This window comes from Apium graveolens, chromosome 5 (assembly GCF_009905375.1).
Source record: "Apium graveolens cultivar Ventura chromosome 5, ASM990537v1, whole genome shotgun sequence".
NCBI lineage: Eukaryota > Viridiplantae > Streptophyta > Magnoliopsida > Apiales > Apiaceae > Apium > Apium graveolens.
The window spans coordinates 264,079,473-264,095,717 of NC_133651.1; the positions used below are offsets into that span (position 1 = coordinate 264,079,473).

The window sequence follows — 16,245 nt, forward strand, 5'->3', positions numbered from 1 at the left end:
GTTGTTGATTGTTACTTATTTATTTGTGATATGTTGATGTGAGGATGGATTATATAATTTATTAGTGAGTTATACGATTTTATTTCGCTTGTAAAAGTGATTTTATTACAGTTTTAATTCCATAAATATTTGGATTGTTTCTAAAATTGGTTTTATAATTTTAAAATTTCAATAATTATTTTTAGGACTTTATAAAATTGAGAAATCAATATTTCATTAATTAGTTATTTTTAAATGATTTTCTGATTGTGTTTATTTGTAAAATCCATATTTAATTCTGGAAATCTTCAAAAATCATATTTTATTAAGTTCATATTATTCTGGGAATTTTAAAATTATTTTAGAAATTTTCGGGATTGGTTTCACCCGCGCGTCGTTTGGTTTGATTGTTAAAAAGCGGGTATAAAGTGCGCCTCAAAAATTGTTTTAAAATTTTGAAATTTATGTTTTCGTAAACTTTGGGATATTTATAAAATTTTATGATTATTTTGATAACATTTTGATTAAAATTTATTCGCGAGTTATACCGTTAAGAATATACTAAAAACGATGTGTCAGGCTTGTAGTAAGTCGGGATATAAATAAAACGACACGTATCCATTTATTTGGGACACGTGTCGTGCAATTGTTTACAGGAGGTGGAGTCATTTGTTTCAATCTCTCTTCTTAGTTTCTCTCGACTTTGTTTCTCTCGAATACTCTCGTCTCCTCTCTCTGTTTCTCTCGCGAATCCTCTCTCTCGCTATTTCTTTTCTTTCCCCGTTCCTTTTTCCTCTCTTTGCTCGGTGCCTGGTTGCTGCCTTGTGTTCCTGTGAGTTGGCCGCCGTTATTTTCCGGCCGGTCGTGCTCGATTGTGTTCTGTTCCTGAATTGTTTGTATGTGCATATGTATTTAAATAAATATATATATATATATATATATATCTGTGTTAATGTGTATGTATGTGTGACATGTGTGTGTGCATAGTTGGTATGTGTGTAGGGTGCCGACTTTTTTCCCGCCGGTTGTTCCCTGGTTCCAGTTGTTTTCAGTTGGGCTTCCTGTGTTGTGGGCTTGCAGTTGGGCCGGATACTTTTCGAGCCTTTACTGTTGGGCCTGTTTATGCAGTTGGGTTTTGATTTGGGCCTTGTTGGGCCACATGTGTGCTGTTGATTTGGATTGTGCAGATTTTTAATTATAATTTCTATATTGCAGGAAAATTTGAGTAACATTCGTGATATGAATATCTTACGGAAAAATATTTTTACTAATCGGTGAAATTTTCGTGTTGGAATTCGAGTAATCGAGTGCCCCTATAATTTTGCCACCATTCGCGATGAATTATTACGAGCAGATGGTGGACGGTGATGACGTTGTTCTGAGTCCTAATTTTTATAAACAAATAAAATGATTTGTATAAAATGTTTTCCAAAATAAATCGTATATTGGAATTGTACGTAGATAGATACGTGATTGTTGAATTGGTCTTGGAACGAAGTTTGTGATTGTTGTGATTATTGACGTCGATCATAATCGAAGGGTAGACTTATAAACAAAGGAGTTGCTACCAAAATTTTCTGAAAATTTATTTTAAAACTTACTCTATTATATTAAACATTTTACCCTATTTATATATGGATTACGTGACTACGTGATTATGTGTATAATAACTATACGAGTCGGGTTGTCGGATTGGATTATTAGGATTTGAGGATATCAAGCATGTTGATATAACTGATTAGGGTATTTCGTGTTCATAGGTTCCAGTCGAGTTCCACCTGAACCGAAGTTCGCGTAAAAGCTACTTAGAATTTTAAAAGCGTTGCAAGGCAAGTACCCCTGACCATTCTTTTATGGTTCAGTACGTATGAATAGCTAAATGTTTTATTCTCGTAATGGAACAGAAATTTTTAAGTTATGTATCCCCCATAGTTATAAAACACTGTTTTCAAATTGTTTTGGGGAAAAGTAACTTCGAAAGGTACCTATCTCGAATGAAATTATTTGCGAACTAGATTTTTATATATATGCTGGTAAAAGGAATTATTTTGAAATAAGGTAGGTATAAGTGTTTTGAAAACTGGATAAAACGATCAGATATGGGATACATAGGGGCCAGGGTAGGCCTATTGAGGTGGCGTAAGAGGCTAATTCGGTTGCGCGCACCCTATAACCGATTAGTCCAGCAGGTCAGAGACCTAGCTAGTCTCTGAGTTCCGGAATAGGTAAATGGGATGGCAGTTAGAGCTGTCTAGTGTTGATAGCCTGATCAGCTGTCTTCACATATCCGTTACGTATCTGATTTGGATTTATGATTTCCATAAGGAAATAAGTGGTTGATACAGTGGTTTTATAAATGTGAATAGCATGCTAAAATTGGACTCTGGTACTTACACTGCACACTACTACATTGTTTTATCAAAAGCATGCTAGACAGTGATATCCAGTTATCTCAGTTTTTTATTATATAATATTGTTGACATGATTATAGCTTTGTTCCTATTATTGTTTATGTTACTGTTTTATCCTGTTATTCATATGTTGGTACTGCTGAGCGATTATGCTCACCCTTTCAACCTGTTATGTATATATGTCGCAGATGCCTAGAAGACCAGTCAGACAGACCCGTGTTCCCGCCCCTTCAGGACCCGGCTCCTCAGACGTAGTGTTTGTCAGGCCACATGCGGTCTGATGAGTTGCTGAATAAAGTTAGAGTTTGCTAGATGTCGAATAAATAATTTGTAATAATGTGAACCTGAATCATATGTGAATCTGGATCGGATCTTGGTTTGGGGTCAAGTTAGTATATATTAATAATAATTTTGTAGTTTATATCTCTGGTAATTATGTTTGGTGACGTCAACTCCTGACCCCGGGGTTGAGGCCGTCACAGCTCACCCTTCTGCACATCTATCAAGGTTCGACCAGTCGCCAAGAAGGGTCTTCCAAAGATTATGGGAATCTTCTTATCCTCCTCGAAATCAAAATTATGAAATCATCAGGGAAGATGAGTTTGTTAACCTTGACCAAGACATCCTCCATAATACCATGCGGATATGTAATAGAACGGTTAGCCAATTGCAAGGTCATATAAGTCGGTTTTAGATCAGGTAAGTCCAACTGCTTGAAGATTGACAAAGGCATCAGATTGATTCTAGCTCCCAACTCACATAAACATCTGTCAAAAGACACTTTTCCAATAGTACAAGGAATAGTGAAGCTTCCTGGATCTTTAAGCTTCTGAAGCAACTTTTATTGCAGCACAACACTGCATTCCACTGTGAGAGCGACAGTCTCTAAATTATCTAGCTTTACTTTCTGAGAGAGAATACCTTTCATAAACTTTGCATAACTAGGCATCTGCTCAAGAGCCTGAGCGAAAGGTATGTTGATATGAAGTTTCTTGAACACCTCCAGAAACTTCTCAAATTGCTTGTCCAGCTTTTTCTTCTACAACCGCTTAGGAAGTGGCGGTGGAGGATAGATCTGTTTCTCCCATGTATTACCCTTAGGAGGAGTGTGCTCAATAATAGTCTTCCTTGGTTCCACTTTTAGTTCCTGTTGCTCTACTTCTTTCTCAGCCCCAGCTTCTTCAGTCAATACTTGAGTTTGTTTGGGATTCGCAACCTTTCCAGACCTCAAAGTGATTGCCTTTACCCTCTCCTTAGCTTCCCTCTTTCCTGGAACTTCTATGTCACTAGGTAGTGTACCAGGCTAACGATTGCAAGGCATTGGCAATTTTCCCAATTTGATTTTCCAAGGTCTTGATAGAAACAGCTTGACTCTTGTACATAAGCTTCAACTCCTCTAATTCTGACTTTTCATTAGCTTGTTGCAGTTGGAGTTGTTGTCTTGGTGCATATTGCGGTTGTAGAAAACCAGGGGGGTTGTACTGCTTAGCTGGATACTGCTAATAAGGTTGTTGAACCGCACTCTGAACGTTGCTCCAACTGAAATTAGGATGATTGCGGTTGTTGGGATGATAAGTAGCTGGCACAGGTTGCTGCGAACGCTGAAAGTTGCTCACGAACTGAGCTGATTCACTAGAAATTGCGTACTGATTAGTCTCATGGGCACCAGTACAAAGCTCAAAGACACTAGCGATTTGATTAACTCCATAATTAGCCAAAGTGTCCACCTTCATCGTCAAAGCCTTAAGTTGGGCAGCTATAGCAGTTGCTGCATCCAACTCCAGAATTCTTGCTACCTTTCCCTGAGTCAATCTCTGGGAAGGATTCTGGTACTCATTAGCAGCCATCAGTTCAATAAGTTTATAAGCTTCATCATAGCTTTTAGCCCACAAGGCTCCTCCTGATGCTGTATCAAGCATGGGTCTAGAAGTAACACCCAATCTATTGTAGAAACAGTTAATAATCATCCAATTAGGCATGCCATGGTGTGGGCACTTCCTTAGCATCTTCTTATATCGATCCCAAGCCTCACATGGAGATTCTCCAGTTTGCTGAGCAAACTGAGTAAGAGCATTCCTGATTGCAGCAGTCTTCACCATAGGAAAGAATTTAGTGAGAAACTTTTGAGCAAGATCTTCCTAAGTGGTCATAGACCTTGTTGGTAGAGAATATAACCAGCACTTAGCTTTGTCCCTCAGAGAGAACGGGAAGAGTCGTAGCTTGATAGCATCTTCAGTCACATCATTGAACTTGAAAGTGTCACAGATCTCGATGAAATCCCTGATGTGCATGTTGGGGTCTTCAGTAGGAGAACCACCAAACTGAACTGAGTTATGTATCATCTAAATCGTGCTTGACTTGATCTCAAAAGTGTTAGCCCTAATGGCTAGCCTGATAATACATGACTGAATGTCATTGATCTTATGATGAGAATAGTCCATCAAAGCCTTAGGATTTACTGCTTGATCACCCATCTCTACTAACACTGGTTCCTCGACTTTCTCTTCTTCTTTTACCTTCTTTTCTTCTTCAAAAACTTCCTTTCAAACCACAATAACTTCTTCCTCGGCTTTATCCAGAGTACTCTTACGAGTACGCTAACGTGTATGCATACACCCTCGCTAGAGTACCTGAAATAATACAAGGAAACGAATAAGTAACAATATCCGAGTCAATGAACTTTAACGACCACTGATGGAAAGCACATAAACTATAAATTAACATTGCAGTCCCCGACAGCGGCGCCACAAACTTATTAGTCGCTAAACACACACTAATAATACTCGCAAGTATACGAGTTCGCAAGTAGTATAGAATCTTTTCTAGTTCATTCCCACATAGACTGGATTTGGTTAACTAATTAATTCATGCACTTAAGAAACAATGTATGGTTAATATTCAATGTTACGACGGTAACAAATTGAGGTTGTTTATAACTAAGAATTAAACTAACAATTATAACTAAGAGACTAAGATTGATTGAATTAATATATATGACAAACATGGGATTCTAACTTCATTAAATACTTCATTCAATAGCCTTATTGTTCTTAACCTTAGCATGCAATGGTGATGACACTAATCAGATAACACGAAACTGATAAACGCCAACTTTCGTTGCACGAATACCATACTACCAGACATCCACAGAAGAGATTATATTGAGACCCTATATGTCTATAGAATTTAAAAACATAACAATTTAAGCACAAGTTATCTATCTTGATTATATAGGGCAAGTAAGATGGTTAAAATTACCCACAAATCATGCATAAAAAATACATGAACCTAAGCTAGCATGGCAAGTTCTAAATCCTTAAATTCACTTTTGCTTCATTAAGAATTTACACATTATCTTATAAGTTCGCAACGCTCGTAAGACGAATACGCACAACCAATACTAGGTTATCATACAATCACCACATACTAAGGCATCGAAACAAATTAACTAAAGAAATCCATAAATAAATCCGCTAGAACCCCACGATAATTATTAGCCCATAATCGGACTCAGCATTAATGTGGGTTCCGATGAAAGCATGGTATAATAAACGTAGTCTTTATAATGAATAAACAAAACCAAGTACGAAAGAAGATTAAGGTTCACAAATAAGAAAACTAGCATCCAAGTTACAACTTAGAACAAAGATTCAAAAGTAAAAAAGAAGATCTTCTTCGTCTTCATTGAATCGTGCTAACACGGCCTTCTTACAGCTCTCCTTGATATGTCTCTGACTTGATATGTCTCTGGCTTGATATATTATTAAAAATGACCTAAAGTTATTTATATAGCAACCCTGATCAGCAGAGAAGTCCAGAAATCAGTCTTCTATTCAAAACAGGATTCTTAAAACCCGACCTGGCGCGGTCGCGTGCTTAACCAGCGCGGGCGCGCTGGTTCTCTGAAGTTCGGGCGAGGCCGCGCGCTTGATCAGCACGAGCACGCTGGGCTTCTGCCAAAACTTTGACTTCTTCTTTTTCTTGCAGATTTGAGTCGGTCTTCACGAGCTTTATTCCTTAGACACCAACCAAACACCATATTAGCATTAAATCAATGCTAATTCACCTGATTCTCAAATTAATGCCTGAAATGCAAAAACACTAGAAAACACATTAAAACACCAATAACTTGAGTACTAATACACCAATTCAAAGCTTAATAGAGCATTATAAAGTGTCATAAATGCCACTCAACAGCCCGTGTTATGCTAGCGCGTGGCCGCGCCAGAGAAACAGAATGTCAGCGCGCCCGCGCTGGTGAAGCGCGCGGCCGTGCCAGGTGGGGAATCCAGTTTCCTGTTTCAAATAGAAGACTGTTTTTCTGGGCTTTTGGCTTAATTGGGATGCTATTTAAAGACAATAAAAAGACTTTTTTTATAACGAAGCTTAAGGAGAAGACGACAAGAAGACCTATAGCACAATTCAACGAAGACGAAGAAGATCTAGTTTATTCTTGTGAATCTTTGTTTTAAGTTATAATCTTGGATGCTCGTTTCTTATTTTGTTGAACCTAATACTCTGGATTATGTACTTTATTTATTATTTATTTATAAAGACTACATTTATTATACCATGCTTTCATCGGAACCCACGTTGATGATGAGTCCGATTATGGGCTAATCGTTATCGTGGGGTTCTAGCGGATTTATTTATGGATTTCTTTAGTTGATTTGTTTCGATGCCTTAGTGTGTGGTGATTGTATGATAACCTAGTATTGGTTGTGCTTATTCATCTTATGAGTGTCGCGAACTTATAAGATAGCGTGTTAGTTCTTAATGAAGCGACAGTGAATTTGAGGATTTAGAACTTGCCATGCTAGCATAGGTTCATGTGTTATTGTTATGCATGATTCGTAGGTAATTTTAACCATCTTACTTGCCCTATGTAATCACGATAGATAACTTTTGCATTAAACCATTATGTTGTCAAATTCTATAGATATATAGGGTCTCAATATAATTGGTGTATATTCAGCTTTTATCTCTTTTATGGATGTCTGATAGTATGGTATTCGTATAATAAAAGTTGGCATTTATCAGTTTTGTGTTATTTGATTAGTGTCATCACCATTACATGCTAAGGTTAAGAATGAAAAGGCTATTGAATGAAATACTTAATGAAGTTAGAATCCCATGTTTGTGTTATATATTATTCAACTCTCTTTAATCTCTTTAATTAATGTTCTCTAGTATAATTCTCAATAGTTATTCGCAGTATAATCAAAACCCAAATTTTTATTCGTCTTAGCATTGAATAATAGCCATATCATTGTTGCATAAGTGCATAAATCACATTGTTAATTTAACCAGTCTTTGTGGGAACGAACTAGAAATAATTCTATATTACTTGCGATCGTGTATACTTGCGTAAATTATTAGCGCGTGCTTAGCAACTAAAAATTTTTGGCGTCGTTGCTGGGGACTCGGTGTTAACTTGTAGTTTATGTGTTTGTCATCAGTGATCGTTAAAGTTCATTGACTCGGACATTGTTACTTGCTTACTCTTTTCCTTATCGTGTTTCAGGTAGTCTAGCGAGCGTGTATGCATACGCGTTCGCGGGCTCGTAAGAGAACTCTGGATCAAGGCGAGGAAGAAGCTGTAGTGATTTGAAGGGAAGTTTTTGAGGATGAAGAGAAAGTAGAAGAAGAAGAGAAAGTCGAGGAACCAGCTTTAGTAGTGATGGGATATCAGGCAGAAAAACCTAAGGCTTTGATGGACTATTCTAAGCCTAAGATCAATGATATTCAGTCGAGCATCATCAGACCAGCCATCTCGGCTAACACCTTTGAGATCAAGTCGAGCATCATCAGACCAGCCATCTCGGCTAACACCTTTAAGATCAAGTCGAGCACGATTCAGATGATACAAATATCAGTTCAGTTTAGGGGTTCTTCTACAGAAGACCCCAACATGCACATCAGAGATTTCATCGAGATCTGTGATTTAAGTTCAATGAGATGACTGAAGATGCTATCAAGCTGCGACTCTTCCCATTTTCTCTGAGGGATAAGGCAAAGTGCTGGTTATATTCTCTACCACCAGGGTCTATCATCAAATGAGAGGATCTAGCTCAAAAGTTTCTCACTAAATTTTTTCCTATGGTGAAGATTGTTGCAATCAGGAATGCTTTTACTCAGTTTGCACAGCAAACTGGAGAATCTCTGCGTAAGGCTTGGGATCGATACAAGGAGATGCTAAGGAAGTGCCCACACCATGGCATGCCTGATTGGATGATTATAAACTGTTTCTACAATGGTTTGGGCGCTCAGTCTAGACCTATGCTCGATATAGCATCTGGTGGAGCCTTATTGGCCAAAAGCTATAATGAAGCTTATGAGTTGATTGAGCTAATGGTAGCTAATGAATACCAGAATCCTATGCAAAGAATGTTGCAAAGCAAGGTAGCAGGAATTCTGGAAGTGGATACAGCTACCGCTATAGCTACTCAACTTCAAGCTTTGACGATGAAAGTGGACTCTTTGCAAATTATAGAGTTAATCAAATCATTTGTGTTTGTGAGCTTTGTGCGGGGCGCATGAAACTGAGCAGTGCGCTATTTCTAGCAAATCGGCTCAATTTTTGAGCAATTTTCAGAGATCACAGCAACAAGCTCCAGCCATTTATCATCCAAATAACCGCAATCATCATAACTTCAACTGGAGTAACAATCAGAATACGGTGCAACAATCTTATTAGCCATTCACAGCAAAGCAGTATAATCCTCCTGGTTTTCACCAACCGCAATATGCCCCTAGGCAACAACTTCAACTTTAGCAGTTACCGCAAGCTAATGAAAAATTTGAATTGGAGGAGTTGAGGCTCATGTGCAAGATCCAAGTTGTGTCTAACAAGACATTGGAGAATCAGATTGGGCAAAATTGCTAGTACATTACTGAATCGTCAACCTGGCACGCTTCCGAGCGATACTGAAGTGTCAGGCAAGAAGGAAGCCAAGGAGTATGTTAAGACAATTACATTAAGGTCTGGCAAGGTTGAAGAAGAAGAAGTGCAGAAGGAAGTAGAAGTGGAACCAAGGAAGACTACTGTTGATCACACTCCTTCTGAGGGTAATACAAGGGAGAAACAAATCTATCCTCCACCTCTTTTTCCTAAGAGGCTGCAAAAGAAGAAGCTGGATAAGCAGTTTGAGAAGTTTCTGGAGGTGTTCAAGAAACTTCACATCAACATACCTTTCACTGAAGTTCTTGAACAAATGCCTAGTTATGCGAAGTTTATGAAAGGTATTCTCTCTACGAAGGTGAAGCTTGATGACTTAGAGACCGTCGCTCTCACGGAGGAATACAGTGTTGTGCTGCAACAGAAGTTGCCTCCGAAACTTAAAGATCCTAGAAGCTTCACTATTCCATGTACCATTAAAAAGGTGTCATTTGACAAATGCTTATGTGACTTGGGAACTAGCATCAATTTGATGCCCTTCTCAATCTTTGAGAAGTTGGACTTGCCTGATCCAAAGCCTACTTATATGACTTTGCAGTTGGCTGACCGTTTGATTACATATCCGCGAGGTATTGTGGAGGATGTCTTGGTCAAGGTGGATAAACTCATCTTCCCTACTGATTTTGTAATTCTTGATTTCGAGGAGGATAAGAAGATTCCCATAATCTTGGGAAGACCTTGCTTGGCTATTGGCCAAACCTTGATAGATGTGCAGAAAGGTGAGCTCACTATGCGAGTGATGGATCAAGATGTAACTTTTAATGTGTTCAATGCCATAAAATTCCCTACGGAATATAAGGAGTTTTCTAAGGTGAAAATGTTCGATTTTATGGTCAATTATGAACTCGATCAATTGCTAAGGCCCGATGCCTTAGAGAAGGCCTTGTTGAGGAATTCTGATAGTGAAGATGATGAAGGGGACAATCAGTTGCAATATTTGAATGCTTCTCCATGGAAGTGAAAGATGGATATGCCTTTTGAATCTCTTGGATTAGAAGAGCTGAACAAAGCTCCTAAGTGCCTCAAGTTGTAATATCCGGGATATATCGTGTAAATATTTTGCTATTAAATAATTATTATGTGTGTTCAGTATCTATTCTGTGAGTTAATTGTTAAATGTTATCTGTACTTGGATATTCAAAAATAATATTAATTGAGTATTTTAATTTTTATATGTCCAAAATAAAACATTGATAATTATCATATTTTCCTAATTATTTTTATGTTGATTTATGGATTTATAAGGATCATATGAAATTTATAAAATCTTTTTCCGAGTATTTAAAATCTATTTTATAAAAACGGGAACCAACTGACGTCAACCGTTGTTACGTTTTTGGAACCCGAAACTCTTCCGAGAACTCCTTCCTAACCTAATTATAATATTCCGAGCATATTCCATGTTTCGACTTTTTCGATCCGGCATACGGTTTATTCTGCGCGGGTCCCAGCGCAATATTTTTGATACAATATTCGTTTCGGTAAATCAATAAAACCCGTATTTTCGATAAACGGGAGCTTTTTATTAAACTATCCCAATTATCACTTTGTAGTACGTGTAACCAGGCGCTGAGACCAAGACCGCAGTACAAATTGTACTGATTTGGAAAATTATCCCGAAAACCGATACCGTTTGGATCAGCTTTTATAAATAAACGTACCGTTTTATATCCGGAATGATCCAACGGGATACTAATTTCCCGTAATTATAAATAGGCTTTTTCGGTATTTTATTTCGTATCAAAATCATTTGCAGATAGTTAATTTAATAATTTTCAGAGAAAAACCCTAATTACATAAATTGTTCTAAGAATCAAACAGCAAAATGAAGGCGTTACCAATCTCTGTTTTCAAAGCTTGAGTAACCAAAACGAAGGATTTGAAGTGTTCTATCAGATTCTGAGCTTTGTTTCACTGCAGAATCAAAGGTTTATTTTCTGAAAATTTATTTATTTTCGAAATTATTTTATTAAAAATATGAATTTTTGTTCGGATGATTGTTTGTATGATTTGATGATTGCATGTTGTAGAGCTTGTTTACCTGATGATTTTCATATGTCATACGTCTGATTTGGAGTTCAATAACATGCTCAAAAGTGGGTTTAATTTTCGAATTTTAAAATTAGGGTTTATAACCCGTATGAATGTTTTCAATTGAAATTTGGGGGTTTTTGATTCAGGGGTTATTAGCTGTTGATTTATAGTGGGTTGTGTTCCTTATAAAATTTGCAATCGATTGATATATAGCTCGTTAACAGAGGATGCTTGAATTGAAGGGAGTTGTGTTTTAAAGATTTGTGATGTTCGCCGGAAACCGGCGATGTTCTTGGCCAATTTCCGGCCAGAACAGGTTTGATTAGAATGTTTTGAAAGCATGAACAAGTTCCTGGTGTTGTGTAGTGTTGATCTGGAGGTGTTGGTGGGGTGAGGACTCCGGGATCGTCTTCTCCGGCCACCCTCGATTTTCCGGCGACTGAAACTGCAAAATTATAGTTTAGTCCCTGTATTTTTGAAGATGGTGAAGTTTAGTCCCTGTAGTTTGCAAAGTTTTCAAAAATAGGATTCCTGTATATAAAATATTTAAAAATCATATTTCCTATTTATTTTTATTATAAAAATTCATTTTTAATTTCTTAAAATTCTAAAAATTATTATCTTAATTCCGAAAATTATTTTTAATTCAAAAATAAATCTGAATTAATTAGTTAATTAATTTCAGTTAATTTTTAATCGATTAATTGGTCAATTAATTTGGAAATTAATTGATTAATTGATTTAATTAATTATTAATTGATTTTAATTAATTATTTAATTAGATATAATTACTTAAAAATGATTTAAAAATTCCGAAAAAATAGTTTCGAGCTTTAAAATATTATTCTAAATTATTTCCAAGGCTTGATAATCAATATAAAATTGTTTCGGAGCCAGAATTGGCCAACCGAACCCTATTTATTATTCCGAAATTGATCCAACGACCCGTTTTAATTCCGAAAAATGTTTTAAAAATCATTTTAAATTTCAGAAAGCCTATTTATGGCCTGAGACTTCTTTATAAATAATATATCATTGATTACGTGATGTATTTTGTGCTATATGTGACTTGTTGATTGACTATCAGTCTATATATTCGGTGTTTACTTGATTATTGCATAACTTTCAATCTGTTAATCGGGTTTGGGTAAAACGAAGGGTAGACAGAAGTATGTGTTGAATAGAACTCTATGAGTCGATTATTGATAGATGTTTATGATATGTGAGCAGAAGAGGCAAGGCGTAGGAAAGGGAAACATGTAGTTGAGGAGTAAGACGATTGTGATTGAAAGTGAGTGCAGCATAGTAAGCTAGTACCAGGCAAGTGTTCTGAACTTTCTCGAGATATTGTAGTACTTGATAATCCTGTGATATTGCAAGTGCTTTGAAGCACAGAAACCTAAACCCTGATTCCAGTTATTGATCTTGAGCCATGAACCTTATTCTTTCTAGACCATTGATTGTTGTATATGTTGGGTTCCGAAGGCATAAAACGCAGCGGATAAACGTAAATAAACAAAAATTTCGAAACCCAAAAACAGGATCTATGTATAATTAAGGGCAGATTATGGAGATAACGAATCATACCTTTCAAGAGATTAACTTTCACGAACTCAACGGAGATCCTAGCTATCACGCTTTATGTCTACCTCTCGGAGAAACACCTCTATGGTATCCACACGAGCACCTTCAAGAACGTCTCACGAACTTGACTACGGAATGGATGTACTAGCCTCCTTCTTGACGATCTGAATTGCCTCTGCCTCTCTTTGCTGCTAGGGGTTTCTTAAAAAATGTACAAGCCTCTTTAACCTCTCACTATCTATTTATAATGACTGATTAAAAAGGCCCATAATAGCAAAGCCTAACCCTAGTAGGTATTGGATTAAATAATAAAAACGAATTTCTATTATTTAATTAATAACTAAGTCATACTTAATTATTATGGGCAAAAACATTCCTTTTAATTTGAATTTATATTATCTCAATTAAGTCTTACTTAATTATAATAAAATTCAAATAATCATCAATTAATTTAAATCCATAATTTAAATTAACTATTCCATTAAGTGCCCCATTTTGTGCGACCCTATAGGCTATTATTTAATTGGCAATAATTTTATTCTCTAATAAAATTATAAACAATGAGCGGTATCTAGTAATACATCATTGTTACCCAATTAAATAATAATTAAATCGTGATTAGATAAAACCTTTTGTGATTAATGTTTTTCGTGTAATATAATCCCTTTAACCATACATATTATAGATTAAACTCGAGGCATGTATTTAGTCATCCTCTTCAACATTTAATCCGGGTTTACTTGATCCATGAGTAGATTATCGAGACAAATCATTATTTGAGCATGGCCATGCTTTTATAATCTCACTCAATCAAGAGGCCAATAATATCTCTCCTAATTATAGGAGGGTTAAATCCTTTATCTATCATTCATATTTCTCATACGACTCATGATATACCCGATGTCCACTTTTATCATCACCCGATCAAAAGTAACTTTTAATGTAGTCAAAGTATATTAATCCTCGTATAGAAATATAATAATTTCAAGTCAAAGGATCGTTACACCATTATCACTGTGAGTCTTTCTTATGACTTTATTAAACATGAAGAATCTCACTGTGGGTCTGTCCAGTACCATGTACTCTCACATGTACCTATGTATTGACTTTAGTATCCCCATACTTATAACCAATGAGATGTGGTTATCTTGTCAAACAACATACTAGTCTATCTATGTATTATTATTGTCCTATATAATAATACTCGACTAGGGACCTTTAAGAATATGATATATTATATAATCTCAAGTTCAAGTCATGTACTTAAACTATACAATTTGTATCATGATTCTAAGGACATTTATTATGCTAACAAAATATCGCAGTAATTAAGGTCATAATAAATACATTTATTGAATGATCAACTGACATAAAGATAAAAGAATAATGTATTGCCTCTAGGGCACCTACACTAACAGTATACCCAAACACGAACCTCAAGTATACGATACTACTCCACAAATACATGCAAACAAAATTCCAAACACTAAACTGAATTAATTATATACTCAAACATTGTATCATATGCTTTGAAAGCCCAAATCTTTGAAACCCTGAAATGTTGATTCCTTTGTTATCCAATTCTTTTTATACCAGCATCCAAGCTTTTAAATTATCTTATTGATCCTTACAAGGATTGAAACCCTTTCATTGTAAACACTCATTGTTGTTAATGATTCTGATTATTGTTTATTATTGCTTATTCTGTTATTATGTTAGAATTGGATTGTTTTTATAAAATTGTGAACTAGATTTGTGGTCAGACCATATAATGGTCAAGTTAGGCCAATGTGTGCCTTAGATCCAGTAGTTAGAGCAATGCTGTGCGCCTTGCTCAGGGTTAGTGCGTGACTGATCAGCAGCCTAACCTTGGTTTTTAAATTAAAAGTATATATCCAATTCTAAATCATAATCGATTGTTCACTTGATATCATAATCATGTTCACCTGATGATCATTATTCTCAGTTTTATCATTGTGACTTGCTGAGCTAGTTAGCTCATTTGTGCGATGTTGTTTATATTCTTTCCAGCTAAAAAGGAACCAGTTGGTAACGAGGATCCCCAGTCCAGCGCGAGAGCTAGGGGTTCAGGTTGAGAAAGCTGAGCTAGTAGGCTTCTTTTGGAATAATTGAAGTCTGTAAAAGTTTGTAATAAAGTTTAATACTCAGTTTGAGTTTGAATGGTTGGGATTTGAACGATATGTAATATAAGTAGATGTGTGGCTTGTGTGCATACTTTAACCTGTTGCGATCCGTGGTAGTTGGTAAATAGGGTCACTGCATATTATTGTTATTTTTATTATTGTTATAAGCAGGTTATAAATAAGATGTGTGTGTGTGTGTGTGGACCCCAAACTTCTGACCCGGGTTTGGAGGGCGCCACAGGTTTGGTATCAGAGCTACAGGTTATAAGTCACTGACACAAGACTAGGTTGACGGGAATGGGTAGAGGGTTAGGATTAGAAGTAAGGAATAGAATGATAGAACGTTGAGAGGTTGAGTGTTACGGTATAACCAGTAGTAGTATAATTCGCGTCGTGGTTCGAGATTCTTATATTGCGATATAATTTCAGATAGCAGCGATGGCCGACTCTTTTATTCCTGTATCAGCTGATCATTCAGAGCCTTCAATTGGAGTGCCGTCTTCGGATCCACGTCCTGTTGTTCCACCAGTGCTGGCTATACTACCTCCACCTGTGTTGCAGCCCATACCACTGCAGGTTATTCCACCTCCAGGCATGAGGCCACCTATCAGAGGACCCCCACCAGCTGATTCAGATTCCACTGGGCATTCAGTTGCGAGTGCCCCATTCCAGCCTACATTGCCCCCGGTTCCTTATTACCGGTATGAGGCTCTTCTATTGGATCGTGATTCCTTGTTGGCCCAGATCAGAGAGCTACAGCATATTATTAGGACTACAGATGTTGATAGTGGTGTGAGGGAGCTTCGAGAGGAGATTCATGTAACACGGAGGGTTCTTGAGGCTAGGCTACATGGAGCTACACTACCTGGCAGAGGCCCTGATGCACTGATGGGTTGGGCTACTGAGGTGATGGAGGACTTTGAGAGGTAGCAGGACCAGAGTTTCCTTGGAGCTGAGTCAGAGATTCAGAGAGGGAGATGCTCAGCAGTGTTGTTATGGTTATGTAGTATGTATAGTAGTGTATAGTGTGTATCAGTAGACTTTTGAATTATATTTATAGACTAGCTATGCTGACTAGTGAGTAAGTTGTTGTACCCTTTTTGCTTTTACTTTCGAAGCGTCTTTACGCTTATAC

The 16,245-nt window shown here is 36.8% G+C and overlaps 2 non-coding genes across 2 annotated transcripts; one reads left to right on the forward strand and one right to left on the reverse strand.

Moving 5' to 3' along the window:
• The first annotated feature begins 4,367 nt into the window (after positions 1-4,367).
• LOC141662153 (small nucleolar RNA R71) lies at positions 4,368-4,474 on the forward strand. The gene has a single exon (XR_012550281.1). It is a non-coding gene; the product is annotated as a small nucleolar RNA R71 (small nucleolar RNA).
• A 4,030-nt stretch (positions 4,475-8,504) lies between these two features.
• Positions 8,505-8,611, reverse strand: LOC141663111 (small nucleolar RNA R71). The gene has a single exon (XR_012551196.1). It is a non-coding gene; the product is annotated as a small nucleolar RNA R71 (small nucleolar RNA).
• Positions 8,612-16,245: the final 7,634 nt, after the last annotated feature.